Source organism: Eptatretus burgeri, chromosome 11 (assembly GCF_056783735.1).
Source record: "Eptatretus burgeri isolate ZD-2024b chromosome 11, Ebu_testis_v1, whole genome shotgun sequence".
NCBI classification, from domain to species: Eukaryota; Metazoa; Chordata; class Myxini; order Myxiniformes; family Myxinidae; genus Eptatretus; species Eptatretus burgeri.
This window is the reverse complement of record NC_140971.1, coordinates 35,633,096-35,652,292: the sequence shown is the minus strand read 5'-3', so window position 1 is coordinate 35,652,292 and position 19,197 is coordinate 35,633,096. Positions and strand designations below refer to the sequence as shown.

The 19,197-nt window shown below is 43.5% G+C and overlaps 1 protein-coding gene across 4 annotated transcripts in view; it reads left to right on the top strand.

Moving 5' to 3' along the window:
- Positions 1-19,197, top strand: part of LOC147016859 (ornithine decarboxylase-like) — a 122,441-nt gene that overhangs the window by 35,784 nt on the left and 67,460 nt on the right. The window contains exon 1 of one of the 4 annotated variants that reach the window (XM_085845984.1): positions 7,799-10,873. The exons of the other annotated variants lie outside the window; for them this stretch is intronic. The gene's annotated coding sequence lies outside the window, so the exon portion shown is untranslated. Of the gene's footprint in view, positions 1-7,798; positions 10,874-19,197 lie in introns of those variants that run through there. 4 annotated transcript variants of the gene reach the window in all.

Sequence of the window (19,197 nt, the reverse complement as noted above, 5' to 3'; positions counted from 1 at the left end):
GATCACCAAGACCCTCAACACCATTAAGTTCCCAAATATGCTTTAAACCCCCAAGACGCTTTAGACCCATAGACTCCTCAGACCCCCAAGAACATTAAGACCCCCTTAGATCCTTAAAAAACCCAAAGACATTAAAGATCCTTAAGACCCCTTAGACTCCTCAAGACACTCCAAGATCTTTAGGAGCCCTTAGTACCCCCTAAAGACCCCTTTTACTTTTAAGACACCTTTAGACCCCTTCACCCTTTCGACCTTTTTTACCCTTTAGACTCCTAGAACTTTTAGACCACTTCAGTCCTTTGACTCCTTTTAGACCCCTTAGACCTTAACACCATTAGACCCCTTACATCTTTCAGACATGTTAGACAGTTTGGTCCCTTGACTATTTAGAGCTTTAGACCACTTAGACCTTTTTACACCCTTTGTTCATGATTGAGAGATTCGACTCTTTCAACCCCTTCGACCCGAACTACTGTTGGAACATACCCTTTTGACCTTTCGACCATCTATAACCTTTTAGGAGCACACCACATATACATCTATCGTCTTCTTGCAAAACACAGACTGTACCTTTTTTCAGCAAGTAATGTGCAAACTCGACCCACCCAGAGAGAGGGTGGGTACTCTGCTGCTGTCTATGAAAGAGGCTGGCAAAACTAAAGGAAACCAAACTAAGGGGGCAAAGACGTCATGCGATGCTGAAAGGTACACCAACTCTGAGGACTTTTTTGTTGCTCCTAATAAATCCAGTGAAAATGTTCAGGTGACAACACCAGCATGGGTGAATCTGTTGCATCTGATTGATAGGATCAGCCTCCAGTGACTTTGCTCGCCGTAGTGTCGCACCCCACCCCCCCTCCTCCTCTGAAGACAGAAGCCCAAGCACTGATCCTACCATTCTCGCTGATTCTGGTCCAGTGTCCTCCAACAACCCAGGTGAATGGGACGTCACTTCTCAACATCTCCCGGTAGATTTTACTAAATCATTTCAGCAATTTGCCGAATTCACATCCTTCAGAGAGGCGGAAAGATGGTGAGAGGCGGACGGACAGAGAGAGACAGAGACAGAGACAGAGATTGAGAGAGATATGGACGGACAGACATAAAGACAAAGAGAAAGAACGACATAGATGAAAGCAACTCTGTGGGTGTGCTGCGTTATCATGGAATCCAACATTGACATTTCCCAAATGCTGAAACTGCATTACGACTGTTTCTGATTGATGATCAGTAACTGTAGAGGAGATTAACAATCCTCTCTTCGAAAAAGGGTTAAAATGTGCCCAATCCACCATGACTCAACAGCATCTCGCTGCTTTGTCCCTTTTGAGTATTGAGAGTGGAATTGTCAGGTCTTTGGATTACGACATCATTCATGACTGCAACAGCCAAAGCGAGAAAAAACGATTTTGACTTTAGGTAAAGCAAAGTGAAAAGTAAGGGAAACGGGACATTGTCACCGATCACTGTCTTTGTAATGGTGTGGATCTGTTGATCAGCATTTTGGAGTTTAGAAATTAATGTTTGAATGCATTAGTTTGATAAATTCATGAATTTTATGCAATAATATGTTGTATACCTACTTCGGCGCTTCTCTCCTACGTTCTATGAAGCTTTGGCCTCTCATAACCTTTAATAAACCGGGAATGTGAGAGGTTATTAAGACTCTTAAAAACACCTAAGACCCCCAAACACCATATGGGCTGCCATGGGGATGTAGGTATAAAACAGTATGATCCCATAAAATGGTCATTGAGTTGACCTCCCCAACCCTCAATGTCCTGGTTTTGTTGGCTCCCTCTCGGTCATGGTGCTTATTGGTTCACGAAAAAATATTTTCACGAAAAAAATAAGTGATCACTATATTCGTTATTGTTGTGTGTCTGTCTGTATGTCTGTCTGTCTGTCTGTCTGTCCCGAGCATTGCTCCGTGGGTATTGATCCGATCCTGACAAAATTTTGGTTGGTGGTTTATATCATGATCTAGTTGTGTTTTCCTGAAAATGGGCGTGGTGCGCCCATTATGGGAGGACCACGCCCAAAAAACATGTGTTTTTAGGGGGTAGCCGATTTCAATTTGCATCTTCTCTGAGGGGGTTTGTCGAATCTGACAGGGGTTTCGGTATTTCGTTAGCCCAATGGCACCTGCATAGCCCCACGGAGCTTGATTTTTCATTTTCGTCCCAAGGTCAAGATCACAAGGTCACGAACTTAGAATATTTCGAATTAGCAATCGTTTATTAATTAATCGTTAATTAGCAAAAAAATATTGTTTAGCAATCGAGAAGAATTCTGGTATTATACTTTTTGGCGCATTAATTCTTCTTGAGAGTTCTTAAATAGAATGATATGCCTCAATATCAAGTCAGTTGAAGTTTTTGATTTTTCAACTTTATATTCGAATTTGGATTTAGTACGAGTGAGGGATTCACTCTTCAAAGTAATTGATAAAGTTTGAAACTCTTTTAATAAGTTTTTACGTGTCAAGTTTGATGGAGTTTGATTTTTTTCTAAAAAATATATACAGGTACTCAAGTTTTCATTGTTTTGATAAACATGTTTAAAGATGCTGTTTAATTTTTTTTTATACTTTTGTGTCTTTTTGTGGGATAATGTTTCAACGGGTTAAGGGTATTCCCATGGGTGGGAATTACAGCCTTTACCAAACTAAGGGGGCAGAAATGCAGAAGGGGCAGAAATGCAGAATTATAGCCTTTACCAAACTAAGGGGGCAGAAATAATGAAGCAGAAAAAAACGAAATAGCAGACATTTTTCTTATTTTCTGCGAATCTTCATTCATGCAGAAACTGATGAAGGAGAAAAAAAAATTAGGATTCGCTAAAATATCTCATACATGTCATTATCTCGATGATATTTGTGCGGTTAACTATAATTTTTTTTGATAGGCAGCTTCAAAAGATTTATCCAGATAGTCTGATTGCGAACAGGAGTGGTAATGATTGTACAGTTGCTGCATATCTGGATGTGTTGGTTAGAGTTGGACAGAATGGTTTTAGTACAAGTGTATATCATAAAGTTGATGATTTCAGTTTCCCAGTAGTCTTGTACACCTTTCCAGATCGCAATGTTCCAATTAAAATGGATTACAATGTCTTTTCATCTCAGCTACTTCGATTTGCAAAAATTTGTTCAGTAAAGGATGATTTTGTGGAACGTGTTGAGAAGGTTTTTTTCCATCATGTTAAACAGAGGATAGTTGACTGATTGTTTGATCAGGACTTGTGAGAATGTCTTTAGACTCCATCATCATCTTTTATTTAAGTTTGGTTGGTTTTCATGTAAATAAGTTCCTATTGCATTGCATTTGATGTAAGAATAATAAGAATAAGAAATAAATTATTTTATTGAGGAAATTCTGTAATTAATATTGTTGATTTTATATATATATATATATATATATATATATATATATATATATATATATATATATATATATATATAGTTGTGGAAATGGCCCTTGGTTTGTTACTAAATATAGGATTAGCCCAGATCCCCCATTAAATGCATGTTTAGCCAGGTTGTTCGGTAATTTGACGTTACATGTTTGTCGGGAGGTGTCACAGGCTGTTATTTGTTTGTGCAGTCGTGGTGTACCGAGAGATTCTTCTTCCTTCCTCTCTCCAGACAATAGTCCCCGCCCAGCGCTGAGAGGGGGAGTGGCCAGAAAAGAGGAAGTTAAATTGAGAGGCAACGAGCGCCGAAAAGAGGAAGTGAAACTGGAGAAGTAAAAAACTGCAGTTGGCTTTGAGGCGAGCGTGTGCCAGAAAGGCAAGAGAGAAACGAGTGTCGAGGCACGATCTGCTGGATGAGCAGTTGGTTTTTGGAGGCAGGCAGAAAAAGGAAAGCCAGTGGTGATTCTGCCGGGAGAGAAACTGAACCTGAGCGTGCCGGGTCTGCCTTCTGTGGCCTGGAGAAGCGAGCCAGGGCTGAAGGAAGGGCAGGGAAAGGACTGCAGGAGGTCTGTCTACCCTCGGCTGGACGAGAGACGACTGGTGGGAGTCGTGGTCTGCTGTGTAGGGGACGGCTGTGTCTGTCTGCGTTCTGCTTCGTGAAGGAGGCCTGGTGAACAGGCCAGGCCTGGACTTGTATGCTGGACCTTGTGAGAAACCAGCTGAAACCCACCATCGACCTTGTGGGGTCTGAACGTGCGGAGGCCGCGTGTGTGGGCGGTGCGACAAAGGAGGACGAGCGCCATCTTGCCACGCGGAGTGTTCGAGCTTGGGGGCTCAAATTCATCGACATCGGCTTGTCACGAGCCACATTTGTGCCTTTGAGACTTTCCTCTCGTCCATGAAACGTCACCAAGTACTCTGTGTCTTCTCTGTATGCTGTCCATGTCTTGTTTGCATGTCGTTTAAGGCTTATCTCGTTGGGGACCCCTTCGAAACCCGCAATGCTTATCTCCCTAGTTAAGAACGGGTTATAGATTAATTAAAACATTGTCATGAATGTTTTGCTTGTGTCGTATTCCCCAATCTCCCCCAATAAATCTGACTGATTCATATGAAGTTGCCGCTTTGGGTTTGTTCATGCCGCACTGGGAAACAATTCACTCGATTTGGATATAAAAACGAAAATGGTTACAGACTGGCAAGACTCCGCTCGGTCTCTGACAAAATCAGTCTGTAACCGGGGTCTATTCCCCCAGCTGGCAAGGTACAGGTGTATTTTGGTATCGTGGTTCGAGATGCGTAACCCGAGAATTGTGCCAAACCAGCCGGTGTTATAACCCTGGAGACGGCGGTGGTGAGGGTGGTGCCGAATCTGTAACATTTGGCTATCAAGAGTCGGGTGCGAATCCCGCCACCGCTGAATATAGTATTAAATAATGGAGGTATTTCGATGAAAATACAATCAATAAATATTATTTCGAAAATACATTACAAATAAGCATTCATATAATTTGTTGTTGTTGCGAGGATATGCAGTGCAGCATTTTAAAATCGGCTGTTAATGACAGTTTGAGTCTATGGTTAGATGCAGGTGCTGTGTAATGGACATGTCTACAAGGTAAAGTGTTTATCGCTTAATATATTATCATATCAAGTGGTGTATGAATAGTTATTAATACTAGCAGATCTCTCTTTATCGAGTGCAGCTTATGGCTGCTGGTTGCATCATTGGTTGGGACGTGGCTATGCCGCTGATGCAGTGTCCCCCTTACCAGTACACTGGTACTCATTTTGCCAACCTCGGAAGGATGACAGGCTGAGTTAACCCCCTGGTGTATTAATTCAGTGGCCAACGGGGCTTGAACTCAGGACCCTTGGATCCCAAGCCACCACCCTAACCAATAAGCCAACACCAGGCTAATACTAGCAGATACCCATCTACAACGGGTATTAGTGGGGAAACTTAGCTAAATATAGCATAACAATTGTGCATTTTGTGAGGAAAGCACCAAATTTGGCACACTAGTAGCCTATCATATTATGAACAGATTTGGATGTTGGGCCATCTCAAATTCAGCCGCTGATGGTTGTGGCAGCCATTTTTCAAAATGGCCACCAGTGGTTACTGTTATGCCACATATCTGCTTTACTGGAGAGGAATGCAGGTTGATAGTGAAAGTTTATTTACTAATAAAGGTCCAATAATGGTCAAAGAAAGTAACAATTTGATTTGGTTGAGAAAAAAAAAGTTAAAGTGGACTAATTATTCTTATTAAGATTCTGAATGAAAACCAATGATAAACATTCATAGCACTATTGGCTTGGCACATGGTAGTGGAAGTGGTGTGCGTGCACATTGACCCCGGAATCGCGCACGGTTGAGTTGCCAGCTTACACTTGTTGACTCGATTCATTGTGATTTTGTTCTGTGCCCATAGAGTTCTCTATGCTATCCCATTGTTAACCGAAGTTCATCAAGTTGAGTTTGGTTTGCAGGGTGCAGTTTGGTCATAGGATTATCTGTCACGGATTACGGGGTTACGAGGTTCTGCATGTATTTCCGTTCTGCCTTCACGGCGCCAGTTCCAGTTTACTACCGAGTGAGGAAGTTCTCTCTTCGTACCGGCGTGTTGGCGAGATATCTTTACCATGATAACTCATTAGTTTTCGGGTTATCTTCGTTCGATTGACGGCAATGCCAAACCATTTGTCAGTAGTTTTCCATTCGAGTTTCCATTTTCATGGCTAAGCTAATTTGTTTTGGTCAATTTGTTGAGTTACCCTTCCGTTTTCTGAAACTGCGTTTTTTATTGACTCTTACAGTCAATCGCAACACATCTCAGCACATCGGGTCGAAGTAACCTAAATAAGGATGAATTAGGTCGTATTGGGAATGAAGCCATTTAACTCAGATGATGGGTGTGAATTGTCTATGTGCCGTCACCAGTGTCTGTAGAAGATTTTACAAGTGGCAATAGTATTTATGACTATGGGCTAGGAGAATCAAGCGTGTCCTCCAGCTCTCTCCGACGGAGAAAGTTTCCGTCTAGATACGAAGAGTGATCTCCTCAAATGCTTTGAAGAGTTCTCCAATGCCCAATCAGAGGCTCCCGATACCACCAGCCTTGTTCTTGATGGGGCAGTCATTGTCCAGATGCTGAAGCCTGCGGTAGCCAAGAACTTTGATGACTATGCCCAGGATGTCTTCATACCGTACCTGTCAACAAAGCTTCAGACTGTGTCACGCCTGGACCTGGTCTGGGACCGCTATGTTGCTGATTCACTGAAAGGCAGTGCAAGATCAAAGCGTGGAAAAGGAGTGCGTAGACGCGTGGTCGGAGCAGCAGTTATACCTGGAAACTGGCAGAACTTTCTCCGAGTGGACACCAACAAGACCGAGCTGTTCAAGTTCCTATCAGAAGCTATCTTCAGGTGGTTTGACCAGGATGACAAGCAGCTGGTTATCACTGATTGAGAGGCAGTCCTGAGCAAGCCACCGCTGCTTGACCTAGCCTTGCTCGCCCCATGCAGCCACGAAGAAGCTGACAGTCGAATGTTGTTGCATGCATCCTATACAGCCAACCATGGTCACCACAAGATACTGATCAAGACAGTTGATACTGATGTTGTGGTGTTGGCTGTGTCAGTGGCCCAGGGACTGCAACCAGAAGATGAACTGTGGCTAGCATTTGGCACTGGGAAGAGTTTCCGGTACCTGGCAGCCCACAAAATATCAGCTGGCCGAGGACCAGAGGAGGCACAAGCACTCCCAATGTTTCACGCTCTGACTGGGTGTGACACTGTATCTCGCTTTGCTGGATATGGTAAGAAGACTGCTCGGACAGTCTGGCCCGTTCTGCCAGAACTTACAGACGCACTGCTGAAGCTATCCTCTGCACCAAGTGGCATACCAGACGATGTCATGCACACCATCGAGAGGTTCGTCATCTTGCTCTATGACAGAACCAGCACGTGCAACGACATTGACAAGGCCCGGAAGAAACTTCGCGAAGAAGAACAACGTGCAGCTGATCCCGCCCACCAAGGCAGCTCTGGAGGAGCATGTGAAGAGGGCGGCCTACCAAGGAGGCCATGTGTGGGGTCAAACACTGCTACCAACACCAGAGCTGCCTCCTCCATCCAGCTGGGGCTGGGTCAAGAATGACGAGGGGGTGTACGAGCCACACTGGACGAAGCTACCCAAAGCAGCCCACACCTGCTATGAGCTAGTATCGTGCAAGTGCAAGAAGAGCTGTCTGAAGCGTTGCAAGTGCAAAAAGGCCACACTTGAATGCACAGCTTTGTGTGTGTGTGTGTGTCTGTGTGTGTGTGTGTCTGTGTGTGTGTGTGTGTGTCTGTGTGTGTGTGTGTCTGTGTGTGTGTGTGTGTGAGAGAGTGCTCACAAAATTGAGAGAATATTAACAGAGCAGACCGTGTCACTGATTCAGAACATTTAAATCAGACATCTCTCGATCAATTTCTATGAGTGAGATGTCGGTATTCATATAAATGAGATGCAGCCCATGATTCGTTTGCAACCATGCTCAACAACCACTGACTTTACATAAGCGATGTTGGTGTTCATATCAATCAGACGCAGCCCGTTTGCCACCATGCTCAACAACCACTGACTTTACATAAGCGATGTTGGTGTTCATATCAATCAGACGCAGCCCGTTTGCCACCATGCTCAACAACCAATTTCTATGAGTGAGATAGTCATCCGGTACAACAAATAATTAGCAGCCATCTTGCAAAATGGCGGCTATCTTTAAACTTGAGGTGGCTACAAGTTATGTTTTTCTTAATTCAGCTTTTAATAAATGTTCAAACCAATGTTAGAGTGAAATTATAGTAACCACTAGCGGCCATTTTGGAAAATGGCTGCCACAGCCATCAGCGGCTGAATTTGAGATGGCCCAATATCCAAATCTGTTCATAATATGTTAGGCTACGAGTGTGCCAAATTTGGCGCTTTCCTCACAAAATGTACAATTGTTATGCTAAGTTGCCCCACTCTATGGGGGACAGGACGGATCACAATATTCGGTTACGGTAGTTTCTTTGGATGTTTTGCACCGCATTCAACAGCTCAGTTCATATTGGTGGCGTGTCTGGGTGCCCATGGTAGCGTTTGAGACCAGACGTTTTAGATTGTTGGCCTTGACACATTGTGCCGGATGAGTAACACGAACGATTTGACATATTCATCGTTTCTATATTACCTCCATCAACAGATTAACAACATGGCAGGATAAAAGTCATAAATGCTGAGTTGAACAATCGTCCTGAACTCATGCGCCTAATTAAGTAAAGCACGTTGTCTGGGACCTGGTCGTCGGTTTGCCGCTGAACGCTACTGATTGTGACGTCATCGATTCCCTCTTTGAAAATTATATCTCTATTCGATTTTTTGAATCCGCTGTCACCTGCGTAAATACACGGAACACATAATATGAAGATTTTGGAAGTATGAACAGAATATGTTCGGAGAAAAGTGTGTTTGAAGTTCCAGGCTTACGCCAATTATATTATGATGATGGAGTAATACTTTCAATAAGAGTAAAAATTAAATAAGTTTGAAAAAGGATATTGCATTGCTGTGTTGACTGGCTGTTTGGACACAACTTTGGGTTGTCGGTCCATTGATGTTGAGTAATCTACTGATGTGGACCTGGGGTTGTGGATCCGCTGTTTGGAGAGGTTCTGGGCTGAAAGGATCGAAACCTCGATGAAAAACGGTGCCCAGCTGATGATCCAGGCAGTTTGGAAATCAGTCGATTGCTTATAAGTTAAGATTATAACTTCAAATAAAATAGCTTTTCTTAAGTACTTGCCAGTACAGTGTGTGTGTGTGTGTGTGTGTGTGTGTGTGTGTGTGTGTGTGTGTGTGTGTGTGTGTGTGTGTGTGTGTGTGTGTGTGTGTGTGTGTGTGTGTGTGTGTGTGTGTATGTATGTGTGTGTGTGTGTGTGTGTGTGTGTGTGTGTGTGTGTGTGTGTGTGTTCATATTGTTGCGTACCCGGGGTCGGGGCGAAGACCACGAGGGGTGAACTACCACGGTTTCTCACCGGAATTACAGGCCATCACACACGAATAACTTCGTGACACGGCGGGTCTCTAACCGACTGTGAACGCCAATAACTTGACCACGTGACTTAGGGTCCTCCGTCTAATACCGTTTACCTAAAGGTCACGTGATTTAATTACCGGGAACATGTCCTCGGTACCCACTTGCATAAACCTGATCACCTCACTGGATCAGATGCAGCTGAGCAGAACTGCCAAGCACGTACCGGCTATGAAACAGATTGTGGGGAATAACGTCCCGGCTAAACGAGGGTGCGGGCCATGCTTGGACCAATGAAAGAAAACACGAAAACTAGCTGGGAACATTTCAATACAACACATTTATTTGATAAAGAAGTGAGGAAAGGTATGTGGCATAGTGAATGGTGGTTTATTTTATGTACAGCAGGGGATAGCAAGGAATTTGTGGGGTGCGACAAAAGACAACAACTTACAAAAGTGGACACAGAGCAGAATTATCCCAATTACCTTCTACAATCTTACTTAATCGAAGACAGGTGTAATCTCACACACACACACACACACACACACACACACACACACACACACACACACACACACACACACACACACACACACACACACACACACAGTTAGATCGCTCAGAAAGAGAGAAAAGGGTGAGGATAAGTACCCTCAAAATACCTGGCGTGGTCAGCTGACAAACGCGGCCCAGGACGCTTAGGGAGGGGTACATGGGAAAGTTGCTGGTGTCTACAATGTGTAAGTGGGAGGTGTGATGTATAGAACATGAGGGGTGCGGTGTCGTGCAAGAGGAAAATGTGATTGCGTATCAGTAACGCGTTCTTCTTTGTGCATCCACAGTATAGAGTAGCGGCCTCGACTGAAAAAGGCCTCTATTTTAGGAGATACCCCAACCGGAGGTAGAACCATCTTAAACTGGTATCATTTTATTCCCCTGGATGTCTAGTTTTCAGAAAATGATGTTATAGTTGCAGCAACTGTGTACAACATGCCAAATTAACCCCTTCCTTGTGGACATCCATGTAAAAATATTGGGTCCAGTGTAAGGGATAGGATGAATTGAAATCATTGTTACTTTGCAACCAGTGGGCCTAAAATTACAAATCGCCTCTCAAAATATTGGTCTTAGTTAGTTCTACAAGCCATGTAGGTGCTGCCATCTATTTAACCTTTGGAGAACCTTATCTTTATCCGAATCCGTGAGTCCGGTGGGGTGTTTCCGCTTTTCGGAACAGCCGGTCTCATGAGTTTGTATGGGCACGTGATTCGGTATCCAAATGCGCACGGCTGTTTTTTTGTGATTGTGGCATTCCGCAGAGTGCACGTGTTTCAGCTCCAGCCATCTTGATATTTGCCGACCAAAGACGAGCGCTCTGCCGATTGCAGGTGAATTTTCTGTGTTATCTGTGACTTTTAGAGGAATTCTGTGTTCAAAACCATCATAAGGTCTCTGTGAAGACACAGAGCGAGTTGTGGCTTGTAATAAGGCCTTCTTCCCTCGTGAATTAGTACCTTTGCATTTCGATTTTGAATCCTGGGTCAGCCAACCTCATCCCTCCAACCAACTTTACCCATACAGTATTAACTTTTGGCTGACTTTGATTAGTATTGTTGCGGAAATGGCCCTTAGTGTGTTATTAAATATAGGATAAGCCTAGATCCCCCCATAAATGCATGTTTAGCCAGGTTGTTCGGTAAATGGACGCTACATGTGTGTCGGGAGTGTAGCAGGCTGTTTATTGTTCGTGCGGTGGTGGTGGACCGAGAGCTTCTTCTTCATCCTTCCTCTCTCCGGACGAGACCCGCCCAGTCGGCTGAGAGGGAGTGGCCTAGAGAAGGAAGTGAAACTAAGGGGAGAAGCCAGTGGGCTTGGAGGTGAGCGAATGAAGGAAAGGCAGGGTAGATCTGCGCGAGAGCGCTGAGGTCGAGTCTGCCATCGGCAGTAGGAAAAACTGCATGAGGGTATTTGCGATCGGCTTTTCGTAAAGAGCGAGCTGAATGAAAGGCAAGGAAGTAAAGGGACTGAATGAGGTCTGTCTGCCATTGGCTGGGAGAGGATCTGCCTGAGATCGAGTGTGCGATCGGCAGTAGGAGGAACTGAACCTGAGGATCGAATCTGCCGAGGGAGGAACTGAACCTGAGGGTTCGGCTGCAATCTGCTTCGAGAGAACCTGGCTGCTGTGTGAGTCTGGAGTCGGCTTCGAGAGGAGGTCATCGACAGGTTCAACCTGCATCTAACGACGGAGCCTCTGACTGTCCCTACTCACCTCGCGGCTCGACGACGTCTTGGAATCCCATGGACCCAGCCTGCCGGAGCCCAACACCCCAATTTGGCCTTGTCTGGTGAACAGGCCAGGCCTGGACTTGTATGCTGGACCTTGTGAGAAACCAGCTGAGACCCACCATCAATCTGATGGTCTTGTGCCGTCGACATTGCACGGGGTCAGAACGGGCTGAGGAATTGCGTGCGCAAGCGGTGCCTTGAGAAGAAAGAGTATGGCGCCGCCATCTTTCCACGCAGCATGCTCGAGCTTGGGGCTCGAATCCGTGGACATCGGCTTGTCACGAGCCACATTCGTGCCTTTGACACTTTCCTCTCGTCCATGAAACATCACCAAGTACTCTGTGTCTTGACTGCATGTCGTCCGTGTCTTGACTGCATGTCGTTTAAGGCTTATCTCGTTAAAGTCCCCTTCGAAACCCATAATCCGTAGCACCCTAGGTAAGAACGGGTTATAGATTAATTATAACATTGTTGTGAATGCTTTGCTTGTGTCGTATTCTCCGATGTCCCCAATAAATCTGGCTGATTCGTATGAGGTTACCGCTTTGAATTAATTTGTGCCACGTCGAGGAACGATCCGCTCGATTTGGATGTAAAAATGAAAATGGTTACAGACTGGTAGACTCCGCTCGGTCTCTGACAAAACCAGTCTGTAACCGGGATCGATTCCCCCAGCTGGCAAGGTACAGGTGTATTTTGGTATTGTGGTTCGAGACGCGTAACCCGAAGATTGTGCTGAACCAGCCAGCTTTATAACCCTGGAGACGGCGGTGGTTAGGGTGGCGCCGAATCTGTGACATTTGGCTGTCGAGAGTAGGGTGCGAAAAAAAAAAACTGGTTATGGATTGGAGCCAACTTGGGTGGCATTCGAATCCCCCCACTCGTCCGAGCCCCCCCCACCCCCAGATCCGCAACAATATATATATATATATATATATATATATATATATATATATTTATATTTAAATCTATGTATGTATATATATATATATATATATTTAAATCTATGTATATATATATATATATATATATATATATATATATATATATATATATATATATATATATATATTTAAATCTATGTATATATATATATATATATATATATATATATATATATATATATATATATATATATATATATACATATTTATATTTAAATCTATGTATGTATATATATATATATATATATATATATATATATATATATATACATATTTATATCTATGTATGTGTGTATATATATATATATATATATATATATATATATATATATATATATATATATATATATATATATATATATATATATATATATATATATATGTGTATGTATATATGGATGTGAAAAAATATCTATTTGTATGTGTGTGTGTGTGTTTGTGTGTGTATATGTATATGTATATATATATATATATATATATATATATATATATATGTATTGTTATGTTTGGCTTTCTTCTTGAGACTATGGTGCAGTAATTGGTTTTTATTTTGTTTGGTCACATCATTGCTTGGGGGCACAGTTGCATGCCACTGATGCAGTCACATATGTCGGTTTTACAGGAATTTCTTGATATCTGACCAGGGTGCTGGAGGTAAATCGCTTATTCCAACACCAGGCATCTTGAACGTCCATTAGCTATTAAATGCAAGCACATGAGACACCCAGCTTCAGGTTCATCGGTGCCATTTGTGAGGTCATACACAGAATTTGAAACACCAATCTGATACAGTTTATAGTTGGGTAATCGAACTTTGGCTTTATTGGTATCGGTGCATCATGCAACGACAGTATTATTCAAAACACTCAAAAAAAAAAAAAAGAAAAGTTATACAAATCCAGGAAAGATCATGGCACATAGTGGGACCCAGAAGCTTGATTGAAAGGACTTATTCCAGAGAATTGTTGAGAAAGTAGATGGGGAGGGCGGGGGGGGGGTTCCAAATCGTCCTTTCGGAGAGACATAGTGAGAGTGTGAGATTTGTCTGGATTGAAAGACATGTTCCACGTGTTGGACCAGTTTGTGATTTTATCCAGATCTGCAGTGAGCGAAGAAGCTGCTGCTTGCCGGTCTGAGGGATGACAGATGGTACGGCAGAGGGTGGAGTCGTCGGCAAAGAGAAATAGAGGATTTTCCAGAGAGTCGGAGAGATCATTGATGAAAACCAGAAAAAGAACAGGGCCCAGAACGCTACCTTGAGGAACTCCAGCCTGCACAGGAAGGGGGGATGAAAGAACTCCATTTAGGGCCACACGTTGACTGCGACAGAAGATGAAGTCTGCGAGCCATGAGTGGAGATGGCCTTGAATACCATGGGAAGAGAGTTTGGTGAGTAGTGCAGGGTGCCAGACTGTGTCAAAAGCACGTGATATGTCCAGGGATACGGCTCTGATTTCCTGTCTGGCATTGAGGACCTCCATCCATTGTTGGGAGAGCAGAAGCAGCATATCCAGTGTAGAGTGACCTGGGCTGAAACTAAATTGATGATTGGAAATCAAGCCATTGGAGAAGAGGAATGATTTAATGTCTGATGCGATGATGGATTCCATAACCTTGCTGATGATTGGGAGAAGGCTGATTGGTCTGTAGTTGCAGGGATCTGTTTTTGCACCTTTTTTATGCAGGGCAGTGATGTTTGCTGATTTCCAAGCAGATGGCAGATGGCCTTGAGCAAATGAGAGGGTGAATAGAACACATAGAGGGTGAGCAAAACCAGAGGAGCAGGTTTTTAGGACACGTGGGTGATGCCATCTGGACTGGTTGCAGAATCTGAGTCGAGGTTTGACAGCAAACTCTCCACTTTGTCAGAAGAAAAGAACGCAGATTCCAGGGACAGTTGGGTGCGACTGGGTATGTTGGGTATAGAAAGCGATGGGTTTGGACACAAGATTTAGAAGCAAACACCGAGTTTAGCATTCAGCCTTTTCACGTGTGGTGTTAGCAGTGCGGTCATTTGAGGTAAGGGAGGGGATGAAGGGAGAACATCCACCAGAAATTAATTTGATTAGATGCCACCAGGATTTTGAGGAGGGAGAGAGGTTTGAGAGTTCAGACTTGAGATTAGAATGATGTTGTTTTCTGGCTCTCCTGAGGGTAGATACACACTTGTTCCGAGCTTTATGGAAGGAACTGAGATTACCCTCAGTCGGGTTTGCTTTCCATGAGGTAAAGGCAAGTTGTTTCAGCACAACTGCCTCGCCACAAGCTGAAGACGAGAGGGGATAAATCTGTGCATGAGGGAGAGCAAGTTTCTTTGAAAGAATTCCCAGAATGGGTTGATCTTGGAGAAAGTAGTGATAGGAGACCAGTCTCGAAGTTTGATGGCTGCTTGGAGACCCTGCCAGTCGGCTTGAGTGAAATGCCAGACTAGACGGCGGTGAGGTGGTTCTCTGATAATAGCCAGAGAGATGTCCACTTTGACAAGGACGTGGTCAGAATAACCGATTGGAGCGGAGGAAGAGCAGCAGATATTTTCAGGGAAATTTGTGAAAATTAGATCCAGAAGAGATGGAGTACCATTGGTTGAGATCCGGGTCGGGAAGGTGACCGATTGAGTCACAGAAAGCTTTTGCTGAGGTGCCATGACAGGTGGGAGAGGTACCCACACCTAGCTAACTGGCATGATGTCAATTGAAGTCGCCACATTTGAGGAAGGGAGAGTTCGGATGAGAGGATAGAAGTTGGTTATAGTGAGATGTAAATGGAGTCATCACTGTTAGGTGGAGTCACACAGTATGTGTCACAGTACACATTATATGTGTCACAGTACACATATAAACTTGAGGTGGGAGTGGAGGGGAAGCTGGAGCCAGCGGTATTCCTGGGGGTGTGGGGGAGTGAGGACAGTGATGGAGAGTGAGGAATCGAGTCTTTGATGAAGAGAGCAACTCCTCCACCAGGACGAGGCTCAGGTCTGTCATACCAGAGGAGCGAGTAACCAGGGAGAGATACTTGGGAGTCATAGACGTCTTGAAGTAGGAAAGTTTTGGTAAGGCAGATGATTGGTTTGTCAGTGGCAACCTGAATGGAAAGATGTCAGGTTTGAGCAAAGGCCCTGGATGTTTGAGGTCCACACTGTTAAGGAAGTGGGAGGGAGGAGGCTTTGGGTGCAGGGGAGGGTAAGACAGGGGAGGAAGGGGGGTGGGAGGAAAGGAGAGTTGTTGAAAGAGTGTGGGGGTTGTAAAAGAGAGAGGGGAGGGGGCCAGACGAGGAGGAGAAAAGGCTCTGTAGTGCTGTGTTGAGGTACAGTGGGGAGTAGTAAGAGAGGGGGCAGAAGGCAGTTGAGGATTTGAGGAGGTGGAGTGATGAGATGGAGGAGCGAGGGCAGGGGAAGGAGGCAGCTCTGTGGTTGTGAGTGGGGGCAACTTTGAGAAGGGTGAGTGAGGAGTGAATGGAGGGAGAAGGGTGAGTGGGGAGAGTTGAGGGAGAATGGTGAGGGGGGAGTTTTTGAGAAAGGTGAGAGGAAAGCTTGGCGGGAGAAGAGTGTGATGGTTGCTTTGATAGGGAGGGGTGAGAGGGGTGAGTTGGCACTGAATTTGGAAAAAAAAAGGATGATTGATGGAAAGTGAACATGCATTGAAAACTTTTTTATTTTAATTTGTAGTTCAGAGATGCGATTAAAGACGTTACTTGAGGGATGCTATGAAGGCGAATTAAGAGAATGGAGAGAAGAAACATCACACCAGTTGGACTTTGTAGACAAAGGATGAAGGAAAGGTCGAATTGAGAGCAGTCTGTTGAAATATAAAAAGAGTTGTGAATTATGATACAGTAATGAGAACCACACGTGTGAAAGAGGAAGATGAAGCATTAAAAGAAACCGTTTATTATTATTATTATTATTATTATTATTATTATTATTATTGGTTCACGAAAAAAATAAGTGACCACTATATTCGTTATTGTTGTGTGTCTGTCTGTCTGTCTGTCTGTTGGGTAGTCGATCCAGTCGAAAAAAAAAATAATTAATTTTTGAAATTTGTTCTACCCTTATCAGTTTTTCCGTCGATATGTTTGTCTGTCTGTCCCTCTGTTCAGTCTAGTGCTCCGTTAATACAATGGCGATTTTGATGAAGCTTGGTTGGGAGGTTCATACCATGACCTAGTTGTGTGCAAATGAGAACTGTTGCTATGGGCACCACCGTTGCCTAGCAACGGGACTTTGAAATTTTTGAAAAATCATAAAAAATTATTTTTTCGAAAATCAAAAATCGGGCCACGAGCAACTGTGGACAGTACATTCAGCCATATTGTTAAAAATTTCCAGCCGGATCCTATGAAAACTGTCGGAGAAGATAGACTTTGAATGAACCCTGGTAGAAAACAATAAAAGAAAACGAAGTTCGTTATATCTCAGAGACTATGAGTCAGATATACATGAAACTGGTATGGTAGGTTCATGGTATGTCCTAGTTATGTGTGAGAAAGAACTGTTGCTATGGACCCCTCCATTGCCTAGCAACGGCCGAAAAACCTCTAAATGTGGGGGTATTTTAACAAAAAAAACAATCTGCAGCATTAACCCTTGAAGCTAGAATCATGAATTTTATTGGGCTTAATCCTCAGGTCATTCCCCATCAAACGGGCTCATCGCGTCAGGTTCTATTGGGTAGGCGACTACCCATGTCCGCCTACCGGCTTGTCTGTCTGTCTGTCCCGAGCATAGCTCCGTGGGTTTTGATCCGATCCTGATAAAATTTTGGTGGGAGGTTTATATCATGATCTAGTTGTGTTTTCCTGAAAATGGGCGTGGTGCGCCCACTATGGGCGGAGCCACGCCCAAAAAACGTGTTTTTAGGGGGTAGCCGATTTCAATTTGCATCTTCTCCTCGGTGGTTTGTCGAATCTGACAGGGGTTTCAGTATTTGGTTAGCCTAATGGCACCTGCATAGCCCCACAGAGCTCGATTTTTCGTTTTCGTCCCAAGGTCAAGGTCAAAAGGTCACTAACTTAGAAAATTGCGAATTTTGACGTAAAAAATTTTCTTCTCCGAGGGGTTTGTCGAATCTGGCAGGGGTTTTGGTATTTTGTTAGCCCAATGCACCTGCATAGCCCCACAGAGCTCGATTTTTTTCATTTTCATCCCAAGGTCAAGGCCACAAGGTGACAAACTTAGAAAATTGCGAATTGTGTTTTTAGGGGGTAGCCGATTTCAATTTGCATCTTCTCCTTGGGGGTTTGTCGAATCTGGCAGCGGTCTCGGTATTTGGTTAGCCCAATGACACCTGAATAGCCCCACGGAGCATGGTTTTTCATTTTTGTCCCGAGGTCAAGAAGGTCAAGGTCACAAGGTCACGAACTTAGAAAATTTCGAATTTTGACATAAAAATCATACGACCGCCCAAACTTTGAGAGCTGGGATGACAATATTTTTTTATGCATAATCTTGAGGTCATTCCCCACCTAAAGTCTTGAAACCATTTTGCTCCATCTCGAACACCTTGCCCGTGGCGCCCCCTTCAAGTTTGTTTTTATGCTGATTTCATCAAAGTATGGATAATCCGAGGAGTGCGAAATGCCATATAGCCTATATGACGTTGTATTGTTCCTGGAATGCTCCAGAGGAAGTTTTGCACCAAAGGTCATAATCCTTGACCTTTGACTTTTAAAGGCCACAAAGGTCAATTTTTCAAAGTTGTGGGAATCGAACCAGGTTTTTGACCTTCTTCGACGAACTAACTCCATTAAGCTATATAATAGCACGTATCCTGTTTCCTTATTTTAATGTCCACAACATTGTTTTGTGACCTTTAAAGGTTATGCAAAGGTCAAATTTTTCAAGTTGTTGAACGAAACCGGGTTTTCGACATTTTGCAGCTAATAACGTCACTCGTACCACATCATGTTGATCATTTTTATAACTTGGTCAAAAATTATCACATTGTCTCATCCTCGACTTCTGAAACAATCTTCATCATCAAATACCGCTCGTGAACCATCGTCGTCTTCAGACTTGTTATTATTATTATTATTATTATTATTATTTGATAAAGATTGCATAAGACGAGGTAAAGGAAGGTTGAAGAAAAATTTGTAAGGTGAATGTTGAATTTGGATCGGCAAACACAGAGGCTAAAAACAGATCCAGCAGAAACACGTAGTTACGGGAGTTGTATCGTTAAAAGTGAATTAATTAATAAATTAATTTCTTAATTAAGATTGCGTAACATTTGGAAAAGGAAAGGTTGAAGTAAAATCATGGAGGTGTATGGTGAATTTGGATCGGTAAACGCAGAGTGAAACTGATGGGTCAATGAAAAGTAACAGGAAGAGGGGGGAGAGAGATGTGGTTTCGTGAGATGTATAGTTATAAAGGATGCAAGGGGGAAAAAAAAAATTTTGATGGATTTTTGAAGATTAGGTAAAATTGGAATGGGAGGTTGTCGGAAGAAATCATGAAGGTAAGGGTGAGAGTGGGTCAG